The following is a 6,728-nucleotide window of genomic DNA, read 5'->3' on the forward strand; positions in this document are numbered from 1 at the left end:
ATTATTTGATAAAGTATTGCAACTTTTATTTAATAATTTTCTTTTGTGAAAGTTTAATTCTCATGGACATACCTTGCATGAAATTAACTTGTGATATGCTTTTAAATTAAGTCTTTGCATTTTCTTTAACATACTTTAATTTGAGAGCATTTGAATAATTTTAAAAATCTAGAGATTTTAATTAAAAGAATTAATTAAAATCTATTTAATGGGTCCATTGGCTAAATTAAGTTTTTAACTTGATATTATGATGACTAGGACTTGCATACTAGCATATATTAATTTGGGACCATTTGATGTTATTTTAGAAATTAGGGATTTGATTATCATAATTTAATTAAATTCTATTTTATTGTTCCAATAGCCTAATTAAGTTTTTGAATTGGTATATGCAATTACCATGCTATGTTGTTTTACATGTGTTAATTAGGGATCATTTGATTGAGATTTGAAACTTTGAGAAATTAATTAGTTTATTTAATTAATTTCCGTTTCTATTGTGTTAATGATTTAATCATGTGTTTGACATTAGTTATATGTTTAAATCATGATTTTAGACTTGTATTAGATTCTTCAGTTTATGTTTTCAATATTGAATTATATTGTTATAGCGTGTAACGAATCGCACACTGAAGATTCGACATGTAATGTTGTTATAGTGTGTAACGAATCGCACTCTGAAGATTCAACATTGTCATCCTATAGTAGTTGTGGATTTAGAGCATGTATTATGTGGTTACAACCTACTTGTACATGATAGTAGTTTCGTGTACTATTTAAATTCGTATATAAGTTGTTAACTTATTTATTTTAGAGTTACTTGGGACATTATTACTGAGATATGGCTAGAGTTTGGCTCTAGTACGGGAGGTATGAGTTCTCCCTATTTTATAGTGCTCACTAGGGTGGTATTCCCAGCGGGTTAATGCCTAGAATAACCGTAGTTCTTGGCTTTATCCAAGATTTGATGTCCAAGTCTCTCACTACTTGATTTCGCATTCAATTCCAAGTTGACAACCAATATTTAATTGTGACTTGTGGTTTTGGTTATTGGCGATTTAATGTTGTTAAGTACATTTATGCATTGTGATTTGTAAGGAATCATTGCATGTTTTTCATGTTGTTAAGTACATTTATGCATTATGATTTGTAAGGAATCATCGCATGTTTTTAAAGTTGTTAAGTACATTTATGCGTTATGATTTGTAAGGAATCATCGCATGTTTTTAATATTGTTAAGTATATTTATGCTTTATGATTTTAATGAATCATTGTAAATTTTGATGTTGTTAAGTACATCTATGCTATATTGTTCAAATGTAACTTAGGAATGATCCTATAGATTCATTTGCAACATAAACGTTAGGTGGCATGACCCACTATAGTTGCTTTCACATTTTAGATTTCAAGTTGATGGCCTTGAGAATCTATATCTTGTTGTTTTGTATAGCATGCTTTTATATTGTTGAAATTGCATGGATGATGTGATTTATGCTAGAAATGATCTAACATGGCTTAAGATACTCCCTGAGTCTCATCTTTGACATAGACGCTAGGTGGAATGAACCACAATGACTAAATTATACAAACTTGTAAAACGTTAGGTCTATGCATGCTCATTTCCTTCGAGTAACCTTATGTTACTCACCCCAAAGTTACCAGGGTTATTTTCAGGTACAGGATTCAAGATCTAGAGATTTGCATTTGTCTTGGGTGATTTGTAGATTTGAGGTTTCTTTAAATGCATTCTGGTTCCCATGCAAGTGTTAACATGTTTGAGTTTTGCCTATGAAATGTAATTTTTCTAACTTTGGAGGCTTGGCATGTCAAATTCTGTAAATGAATTGTAATAAGGCCATGAGCCATTGTAGCATGTTTAAAATGCCATATTACACTTGTGTGTATGTTCACATCATTACATAGTAGCATATTATTTAAATTGATCATGCTATGGGGGATTCAAATGAGATTTAAAGTCTCTTTCAGTTTTGGTGCATAGCAGGTTCATTCTTCACATTTCCGACCTGTTTCGATCGGCCGGTGGCTTGTTTCAGTCGACCGGCACATATTTTGAATTTTAATTGAATAGTAAAGTCCAATTCCAGTTGCCCTTTTCCATTCTGAGCCACAAACCGGTCGACCAGTTTGTCATTTTGGTCGACCGAAATGAAAGCTCATTTCCTTTCTTTTCTTGGCTCACTTCGATCGACCGAAATGATGCTGCCTTGTGGGTTTTGTTTGGTTATTGCCTAGATAGATTAACTCCATTTGTTTGATCCCATAGGACCTTGTTTATCATGTTTAAGCCATTTTATGTCACACATAGTCTAGTTTGAACTAAATCTTATTCCCTTGGTTGTCATTGGTGCTACAGGGTACCATACGACCCTTTTATTCTAGATTTCGCTTCCGGTTATTCCTTTGAGTTTCGTGACTTCATAGAAGGTCATATTAGTGTCTTGAGGATGATCTATATCTCTAAAGACTTTGGTTTATCTTTCACTTCCGCATTTCAAATCCGTTATCGGGTCAACTTTCGGGTCATCACTGACGCACCGTGTTGAAAAACTTGGGCCGTCACAGATACCCACAAACATTACTCTCATTCTCACAAAAGAGGCACCAATATTCCAAACAAGCATTGGGAGAAAACTACCTCAAGTATGCCATTTTTCAACCATTTCCAAGCAATCTCCTAAAATCTCAACATCAAGCAAGCAAGTATGGTCCTCCACACATCAAGACAATGATCATTCAAATCAAAACAACTCTAGAATCCTTTTTAAGTGAATCATCATCGAATAGTTGCTGTTTAAGCCAACTAAAGAAATTATCACATCCTTACCCTCAAACTAGCACACAAATCTTGTACCGATCATCAAGACAAAGAGTGGACCTTTTATTAAAGCTTTATTCAACTAGGTGCGCTTATTCTTTCCACTCAGTTTTTTTTTTTTTTTTTTTTTTTTTTTAATCCTAAGGATCAAAGATGGAAGCATAATGCAATGTGTTGATCTATTAAGCTTTCTAGTGATCCATGAGGTCGAGCGTTAGGTTAATGACTCCTAAATCGGACAGCTTTAGGGCATTAGGTGTTTAAACACCCCTAAGGACTTATAAGCTTAAATCGACTAGGCTACAAATCAACACTACCTCCATCTAATCATTTCCCACTTCTCACCTTTTGGGAGAAGTCCTCACTTTTTTTTTTATTTGCTTTTGCAACTTTTTTTTTTTTTATCCAAGTTATTAACCTAGAGTTTGGGCCCTCCACCTTTCGGCACGAGAAATTCAGTGCCTGATGAGGCTAGAATCTCGGCTACTTAGTGAAAAGGGTTTATTATCCACCTTTATCAAGAATGAAAGCTTTCAATGCATTACTAGCTCAATTGGGATATAACCAAATCAATAATCAACAAAGCATGTACCCCACAAATGAATGCTAGTGTGCACCTATGCTAGTGTAGAATCCTAGAGTGAATCTTAAAACAATCACAAAATCAAGATGATGTGGACCACAAGTGCAAGCAAGATATCAATCTTTCGAAAAATTTACTCCTAAATGGAATCCACGAGGCATACAAGGAGTATTGGACTCTCAAGTCAAGCAATTTTTAAATTCAGGGGCAATATAGTCCTCAAAAGATCAAAATTATAGCTAATCATGGATGATGAGCGTTGAATATATGTATAGTCGAGCCCCTAAACATACGTATGTTAAGGCCTAAAGTGATACTTCTATTTATAGTTAGACTAACTTATGTTTAATGTGTGTTTACAGGTACTTTTGCAGAGAAATGATTCGAATTGGGTCTTTATGATGATATCGAAGCTTACAGAGTCATTTCCGGTCATTCAGAGCAAGCTGAGAGCTTAAATGGTGAAGTTTAAAGAAATTAAAGCCCCAGAGCTCGAGCCCAAGTATTGAGGATCGAGCATCACAACAAAGAAAAGAAGAAAAGTCAACAAGGCATTAAAGCTCGAGCGTTGTACCTTGGTGCTCGAGCCCTGACTTAGGGTGCTCGAGCCTTACTTAAGGGTGCTTGAGCCTTGACCCTCAAGCTCGAGCATGAGGCATCAGAAGTTGAAGAGTTGATTTTAATTGAAAGGCTATGCTCCCAAGTCTCGTGCCTCACCTTCAGGATCGAGCACCATTCATTAAAGCTCGAGCCTAGAGTCCCAAATGCTCGAGCCTGGTACTTAGTGCTCGAGCCCATAAAGTTTGGATCGAGCAATGTTAAGAGATTTCAATCCCAAAAATATTCTAAGTGTTAAAGAAAAAGACACTTCAGAAAATAGTTGAAAAAAATTAGCAAAGTGTCAAAGTGAAGATCGAGCACCAATTCTTGAAGCTCAAGCATCAATCCAGACAAGCTCGAGCCTTGTTCCTAAAGCTCGAGCTTGAACCCTAAAGCTCGAGCCTCTGTTCCTAAAAGCTTGAGCCTTCCATGACATGTCAGATTTAAAGTACAAGATTGCTCTCTTTATCAGCCGTATCTCATCCCAGATGGGCCAGAAGACCTAAAAGCCCACCAGATCCTTATTTTCTTCTATAAAAGAAGGCGTAAGCCTTGATAGAAGAGGTCGAAAATTTCAAGTTCTTTTTACGGTGTTATTCAAAAGGCTGGTAGCGTAGTGGCTTTTAGGGTTCCTATAACCTTGAAAGTGAAGATCCTGAGAAGAGAAGTGCCGTCCGTGACGATGGAGACAACTCCAACACAGATGACATCTGACATCGTCATGAGTAGCTAATTCCTCTCTTAGGGCACTGATGTAACCCCATCCAATATTATGGTTTAATTGTTTTAACTCTGGGATCTTATTTTAATATATAATATTTTCTTGATCATATGACTATGAGCAATTGAGACAACTCAATTGGTTTTCATGTTGTAATAGATTGTAAACTGTTATTCATTTGTCTTAGATGTAATGGTTTATTGTCTATTCCTAACCTAAGAATAGAGGTCATATAATGGTACTCTAATGTTTTTAACAAAAGAATATCTTCATAGTCTATGCTTAGGAAATGTGGATTGTTTACAAAGTAGTTAGAGTAATTAGAGTAGGTAGGTGGATAGTCCTTGCTAACCACAAATAAGTTATAATTAACTAATTTTGTAAAACATCTTTCTTTAAAATTCAAATTGAACGAATGTTATTGAGTTCAATTCATTTGAAAACATAATTGGCTATATTCCCAGAGTTGATTCAATTGACCATAGTATAATGATTGTGGTGAAGTCAAAGCCCTAAGATTTTCTCTTTCTGATTATTTAGTTTAATATTGCAGTTTAATTTTAGTTTGTTTTTAATTGTGACAACCAACAAACTTTCCAACCAAGTTACCTGTAAACCATAAAATGAAATTAAAGACTAAAATAATCTCATCTCCCTATGGGTTCGACATCTCTCCTATAGCACTATTCTACATGGAATTGTCCTATTGCGAGTGGTAAAATTAGACACGATCAATTTTTGCCGTCGTTGCCAGGGAGACTAGTTTTAATTTAGTTTTTAATTAGTTTATGTTGGTTTACCAGTCTTCGGACTTTCTGATATCTCACCTTAATTCTTTTTCTTTTCAGGTTCAAATTAGCAGTGAGGACAAAGACGCTTAAGGGATAACAAGCTTCGGTTTATTAAACCTTTTGTGAGTTTTTACTATTTTTCTATTACTTGGAATACATTCTTTTTGTTACTGTTAGGATTAGTGGAACCAGTGCATGTTAACTCGCATGATCCTGAAATAGAGAGAACTTTGAGTCAATTAAGAAAACTTAAAAAGCATTTGAATAACAACGTAATGCATCAGGTAATAATGTAATGGTAATGGAGAACGGGATCCACCTGTACCTCCACCACAACCACAATTGAGGGATCATTTTATTCCTACCACATATACTTCCCCTTCGTGCTTTGTTTTTTCGGACACTGATGCAACCCATTTTGAAATCAAGCCTGCTATGATCCAAATGCTTCCTACCTTCCATGGGTATGCAACAAAGGATCCTTATAAGCACTTGGATGTGTTTTTGGAATTGTGTTCAACTACCAAGTTGACCACTCTTACCAATGATTCATTCAGAATGCGTCTTTTCCAATTCTCTCTTAAGAACAAAGCAAGAATTTAGTTGCAGTCCCTTCCAACAAATTCCATATCTACATGGGACATATTGCAATAGGAGTTCTTGAAAAAATACTACACTGTGGGTAAAACCACACAAATGAGAAGAGAAATCATGGCATTTTCCCAAATCCCGGGAGAATAGCTCCATGATGCATGGAAGAGATATAATGATCTTCTAAGAAAGTGTCCACACCATGATATTGCTTAATGGCACTTAATACAGATTTTCTATGGTAGTCTTACAGATTCTTATAGAAATATGGTAGATGCATCTAGTAATGGAGCTTTTCTGCGTAAGAGTCCGGCTGACGCTTAAGAACTGTTTGAGGCCCTAAGTGAGAACTCAGTGCAACATGAGTTAGCCACTCAAATAGAAGCCTTGAATTATAGGTTCAATCAAATCTTATCATATGTCTTCACTCCTGTTGTTAATCCACAAACTGCCTTGCCAAATGAGGTTTGTTCAATCTGTGTTAATCCCAATCATTTTACTGACACTTACCTTATGCTGGGACAATCATCTGAGATCCCATAGGAGTAAATGAATGTTGCATTCTCTAGACCAGCTTATAATCCATATTCTTCTACATATAATCCT

At 35.3% G+C, this 6,728-nt stretch overlaps 1 non-coding gene across 1 annotated transcript; it reads right to left on the reverse strand.

The window, feature by feature from the left end:
• Positions 1 to 6,225: 6,225 nt before the first annotated feature.
• LOC132287489 (small nucleolar RNA R71) lies at positions 6,226 to 6,331 on the reverse strand. Its single transcript, XR_009473040.1, has one exon. It is a non-coding gene; the product is annotated as a small nucleolar RNA R71 (small nucleolar RNA).
• Between the last annotated feature and the right edge of the window lie 397 nt (positions 6,332 to 6,728).

Source organism: Cornus florida, unplaced genomic scaffold (genome assembly GCF_030987335.1).
Source record: "Cornus florida cultivar Cherokee Brave unplaced genomic scaffold, ASM3098733v1 CherokeeBrave_3.0.0_Hap2_Chr11, whole genome shotgun sequence".
Lineage (NCBI taxonomy): Eukaryota > Viridiplantae > Streptophyta > Magnoliopsida > Cornales > Cornaceae > Cornus > Cornus florida.